A 6,899-nucleotide genomic window follows, 5' to 3' on the forward strand; every position below is an offset into this window, starting at 1 on the left:
GTGGGTGCCAGATGCATAATAATGACAGGAGTGGGTGCCACATGTATAATAAAGACAGGAGGGTGCCAGATGTTTACTAATGGACAGGAGGGTGCCAGATGTATAATAAAGACAGGAGTGGGTGCCAGATGTATAATAATGACAGGAGTGGGTGCCAGATGTATAATAATGACAGGAGGGGTGCCAGATGTTTAATGACAGGAGGTGCCAGATGTATAATAAAGACAGTGAGGTGCCAGATGCATAATAATGACAGGAGTGTTACATGTATAATAAAGACAGGAGGGTGCCAGATGTTTACTAATGACAGAGTGGGTGCCAGATGTTAATAAAGACGATTGGGTGGCAGATGTATAATAATGACAGAGGGTGCCAGATGTATAATAAAGACAGGAGGGTGCCAGATGCATAATAATGACAGGAGTGGGTGCTACATGTATAATAAAGACAGGAGGTGCCAGATGTTTACTAATGACAGGAGTGGTGCCAGATGTATAATAATGACAGGAGTGTGGCCAGATGTATAGTAATGACAGGATGTGTGTGACGTTTTTATAAAAGAGGGAGGTGCCAGATGTATAATAAAGACAGGAGGGTGCCACATGCATAATAAGGACACGAGTGGGTGCCAAATGTATAATAAAGACAGGTGGGTGTAGATGTATAATAAAGACAGGCGTGGGTGCCAGATGTATCATAAAGACAGGAGGGTGCCAGATGTATAATAAAGACAGAGTGTGTTAGAGATTATAAAGACAGGAGGGGTGCCTGATGTATAAAGACAGGAGTGGGTGTCAGATGTATAATAAAGACAGAGGGGTGCCAGATGTATAAGAAAGACAGGAGGTTCCAGATGCATAAAGACAGGAGGGTGCCAGATGTAAGAAAGACAGGAGGGTTCCAGATGTATCATAAAGACAGGAGTGGGTGCCAGATGTATAATAAAGAAAGGAGTGCCAGATGTATAAGAATGACAGGAGGGGTGCAGATGTATAATAAAGACAGGAGGGATGCCGATGTATAAGGTCAGGAGGTGTTAGATGGAGGTTCAGGAGTGGGTGCCAGATGTATAAGGTCAGGAGTGGGTGCCAGATGTATAACAATGATCGGAGTGGTGATGAAAGTGCCAGAGGTATGATGCTGAGCTACCAAGAGGAGACCATAACAGCTGCTATCTCAAGTTACACGATATGTCTTAACCCTTACTCATTCTCCCCTCACTCTCACTCTTCCTCACACTCACTCTTCCCTTACACTCACTCTTCCCTTATACTCACTCTCCCCACACTCACTCCTTATACTCACTCTCACACTCTCCCATCACTCTACCTTCCCTCACTCGATTCTCCCATCACTCAACCTTCCTTTCACTCACCTCACACTCACTCCTCATACCACTCCCCACACACCTCCCCTTACACTCACCTCCCCACGCTCACTCTTCCTCATACTCACCTTACACCACTCTCCCCTTACACTCACGCCCCTCACCTCACCCTCCACACACCTCACCTTCCTCATACCCACGCCCCTGCACTCACTCTTCCCCACACTCACTGTCCCCACACCACCTTCCCCACACCACTCCCACACCCCCTCCCTCACACCACTCCCCACACCTCACTCCCTACCCCACACCTACCTCCCTTACACCTCTTCCCTACACCCACCTTCCTCACACTCACCTTCCCCACACTCACTCTTCCCCACACTCACCTTCCCTTACACTCCACTCTCACACTCACCTCCCCCCTTGCACTCACCTCCCTTACACTCACTCTTCCCTCACACCACTGTCCCCTACACTCACCTCTTCCTTACACTCACTCTTCCCACACTCACTGTCCCCCACACCTCACCTTCCCCTTATACTCACTTCCCCACACTCACCTCTCCCCACACTCACTGTCCCCCACACCTCACCTCTTCCCTGCACTCACCTCCCCCACACTCACCTTCCCTACACCCACTGTCCCCCCACACCACCTTCCCTACACTCACTCTTCCCTTACACCACTGTCCCTCACACCACCCTCCCTACACTCACTCTTCCCTTACACTCACTGTCCCCTTACACCCACTCTCCCTCACACCTACCTTCCCTTACACTCACTGTCCCCACACTCACTCTTCCCACACCACCGTCCCCACACCTCACCTCCTCACACTCACCTCCTCACACTCACTCTTCCTTACACTCACTCTCTCCCAACACTCCCCTTCCCTTCCACCCACTCTTCCGCCACACCCACTGTCCCCTACACTCACCTTCCCTCACACCACCTCCCTTACACTCACTCTTCCCTTACACTCACTGTCCCCCCACACTCACTCTTCCCTTACACACCCACCTCTTCCCTTACACTCACTGTCCCCACACTCACTCTTCCCTACACTCACTCTTCCCTTATACTCACCTCCCCCTACACCACTTCCCTACACCTCACCTCCCTTACACCCACTCTCTCCCCACACCCACTGTCCCCACACTCCTCTTCCCTCACACCACTCCCCACACTCACTGTCCCCACACCACCTTCCCCACACTCACTCTCACACCTCACCGTCCCCCACACTCACCTTCCCTACACCACCGTCACCCCACACCCACTCTCCTTACACCACCTTCCCCACACTCACCTCCCCACACCTCCCCCCCACACTCACCTTCCCACAGTCCCTCTCCCCACACCCACCCTCTCCCTTACACCACCTCCCCACACCTACTCTCACCTCACCTCACACCACCTTCCCTTACACCCACCTCCCCTCACACTCACCTCCCCTCACACTTACTCTTCCGTCACACCTCACCTCCCCCACACTCACCTCCTCACACTCACCTTCCCCTACACCTCACCTCCCCACACTCACCTCCCCTTACCCACCTCCCCACACTCACCTCCCTTACACCTACCTTCCTTACACTGACTGTCCCCTTACACTCACCTCCCCACACCTCACCTCCCCCTCCTTACACCACCTCCCCACACTCTCTCCCCACACCTCACCCCCACACTCACCTCCCTACCTCACCTTCCCCACACCAACCTCCCCACTCCACCTTCCGTTACACCCTCTCCTCACACCTCACCTCCCTTACACTCACCTCTCACACTCACCTTCCCTACACTCACCTTCCCTCACATTCTACACTCACTCCCCTTACACTCACTCTTCCCTTACACTCCTTCTTCACTTAACTCACCTTCCCTTACACTCACTCTCCCTTACACTCCACTCTCCTTACACTCACTCTCCACCACACCTCCTCCCCACACTCACCTCCCCATACACTCACCTCCCCACACTCACTCTCCCTTACACTCACCTTCACTTAACTCCTCTTCCCTCACCTCACCTCCTCCTCACACCTCCTCCCCAACACTCCTCTTCCCCATACACTCACCTCTTCCGTTACACCTACTGTCCCCTTACACCCCTCACCCTCACACCTCCTCTCCCCTACACCTCCTTCCCTTCACCCCACTGTCCCCCCCACACCACTCTTCCCTACACTCACTCTTCCTTCACACTCACTGTCCCTCACACCACTCTTCCCCACACTCACTCTTCCCTCACACTCACTGTCCCCTTACACTCCTCTTCCCTTACACCACTGTCACCCCACACTCACTCTTCCCTACACTCACTCTCTCACACTCACTCTTCCCTTACACTCCTCCTTACCTCACTTCTTCCCACCCAGTCCTCTCCTTACCTCACTCTTCCTTACACTCCTCTCCCTTACCTCACTCTCCCCTTCTCCACTCTTCCCTTACCTCACTCTTCCTTACACTCCTCTCCCCTTACATACTCTTCCGTTACCTCCTCTCCTTATACTCCTCTCCCCTTACCTCCTCTTCCCTACCTCACTCTCCTTCCCTCCTCCCCTTACACTCCTCTCCTTACCTCCTCTCCCCTTACACTCCCTCTTCCCTTACCTCACTGTCCCCTTACACTCACTGTCCCCTGCTCACTCTCCTTACACTCCTCTCCCCTTACACTCACTCTTCCCTCCTCTTCCCTTACTCCCTTCTCTACCCTCCTCTTCACCCACTCCTCTCCTTACTCACTCCCCTTACCTCTCTTCCCTTACACTAACTCTCACCCACCTCCTCTTCATTCCTCCTCTCCCCTTACACTCCTCTCCCCACTCACTCTTCCTTACACTCCTCTTCCGCCCTCCTCTTCCCACATTCTTACCTCCTCTCCTTACCTCCTCTTCCCTACACTTCCTCTTCATAACTTCCTCTCCCATACCTCCTCTTCCCTTACACTCCTCTTCCCTTACACTCACTCTCCATTCCACTCTTCCCTTACACTCCTCTCCTCCCTCCTCTCCCCACACTCCTCTTCATACACTTTCCTCTTCACTTACTTTCCTCTTCCCTTACCTCCTCTCCTTACACTCACTCTTCCCTTACACTCCTCTCCCCTTACACTCACTCTTCCTCCTCTTCCTTACATTCTTCCCTCACTCTCCCCTCACTTACTCTTCCTCCCTAACTCCTCTTCCCTTACACTCCTCCTTACACTCCTCTTCCCTTACACTCTCTTCACTTAACTCCTCTCCCCTTACACTCCTCTTCCCTTACACTCACTCTTCCCCCCTCTCTCCCCTTACACTCCTCTCCCCTTACACTCACTCTCCCCTTACACTCACTCTTCCCTTACAACTCTCCCCTTACACCCTTACACTCCTCTCCTTACACTAACTCCTTACACTAACTCTCCCCTTACACTCCTCTTCCCTTACACTATTCTCCTTACACTTACTCCTCTCCCTTACACTCACTCTCCCCTTACTTACTCCTTACACTCCTCTCCCCTTACACTCCTCTTCCCTTACACTCCTCTCCCCTTACACCTTACTCCTCTCCCTTACACTAACTCTCCCCTTACTAACTCTCCCTTACACTCCTCTCCTTACACTCCCTCTCCCCTTACACCTAACTCCTTCCACACTAACTCTCCTTACACTAACTCTCCTTACACTAACTCTCCTTACACTCACTCTCCTTACTCCTCTCCCCTTACTAACTCTCCTTACACTCCTCTCCCTTACACTCCTCTCCCCTTACACTCCTCTCCCCTTACACTACTCTCCCCTTACACTCCTCTCCTTACAACTCTCCCCTTACACTAACTCTCCCTTACACTAACTCTCCTTACTCCTCCCCTCCACTCTCCTTACACTCCTCTCCCCTTACACTCCTCTTCCCTTACACTCCTCTTCCCTTACACTCCTCTCCTTACACTTACTCTTCCTTAACTCACTCTTCCCTTACACTCCTCTCCCCTTACTCCTCTTCCCTTACACTCCTCTTCCCTTACACTACTCCTCTTCCCTTACACTCCTTCCCTTACACTAACTCTCCCTTCCTCCACTCTCACTTACACTCCTCCTTACACTCCTCTTCCCTTACACTCCCTTCCCTTACACTCCTCTCCCTTACTCACTCTCCTTACACTACTCCTCCTTACCTCCTCTTCCCTTACACTATGTCTCACCCCTTACACTCCTCTCCTTTTCATGCCTTACACTGTCTCCTTGCTCACGCCATCCTCTCCTTACCTCCTCTTCCCTTGCTCTTACACCCTTACACTCACTCATACGCTACTCTCCTTGCTCCTCTCCTTACGCTCACTCTGCGCTAATATCCCTCACCTTATCATCTTCATGCATATGCTCATAGCTGCTCATGCTCTCACACACTAACTCTTCCCACCTCACTCTCCTTACACTCCTCTCCCCTTACACTACTCTTCCATCTCCTTACCTCTTCCCTTACCTCCTCTCCTTACCTCCTCTCCTTACACTCCTCTTCCCTTGCTCCTACACTCCTCTCATACACTAGCTCCTTACTCTCCTTACACTAGTCTCCTTACACTGCTCCTTACATAACTCTCCCCTTCTTTCTCCTTGCACTGCTCCTTGCTCCTTGCTTTCTCCTTGCTCCTTACACTAGCTCTCCTTACACTGCTCTCCCTACTTTCTCCTTACCTCCTCCATGCTCTCTCCCTTACTCTTCCACTAGCTCTCCTTACACTCTCCCCTTACTAGTTCTTCCTTACTCACTTTCCCACTCCTCTCCTTACACTCATCTCTCACTCATGCACTCCCATACCTTCGTTCTCTTACACTGACTCTTACATTACTCATGCTTCCATTACATCATCTCCGCAGCACTGTCTCCTTGCACTAAGCTCTCTCGCCTGTCATAACTATCTCTCATACTCTTGCTCTTACCTCCTCCTTACACTCCTCTCTTACACTGACCATCACTCTTCCCTTGCTCCTCCTTGTATAACTGCTCCTTACACTAGCTCTTATGTTGCTTACACTCCTTTCACTTACTCCTTCCCCTTACATACACTCTTGCCTCCTCTTGCCTTATTTCATATACCCTTACACTCATGCACTTTGCTCATCCTTGCACTCATGTTTGTGCATCATGTCACTTACTGGCTCTTACATGTGCATCATGTTTCCTTGCTCATCCATGTTACCCTTACACTCATATTCCTTACGCTGGCTCATACGCTTGCTCTGTTCCTTGCATCATTCATACTGTTCTCTTACGCTGCATCATGTTGCTCTTACATACTTCTATTTTTCCTTACCTCCTCTTCCATACACTCCTCTTCATACACTCCTTACTCTCCTCTCATACATATGTCTACTTATATCATTCTATTTATCTCATAACTCGTTCCCCTTACACTGCTCTCCCTTACACTATCTCCTTACGCATACACTCTATCTTCCTTACTCTGTCTTCCCTTGCACTCATGTTCACTCACTCTTATTTCTGCTTATATCATATATATGTCCTTACACTCCTCTTGCATATCTCATACACTAATACTTACATTAGTCTCTTCTTTCTCTCTAC

This window comes from Homarus americanus, unplaced genomic scaffold (genome assembly GCF_018991925.1).
Source record: "Homarus americanus isolate GMGI-L3 unplaced genomic scaffold, GMGI_Hamer_2.0 scaffold36970, whole genome shotgun sequence".
In the NCBI taxonomy this organism is placed as follows: Eukaryota; Metazoa; Arthropoda; class Malacostraca; order Decapoda; family Nephropidae; genus Homarus; species Homarus americanus.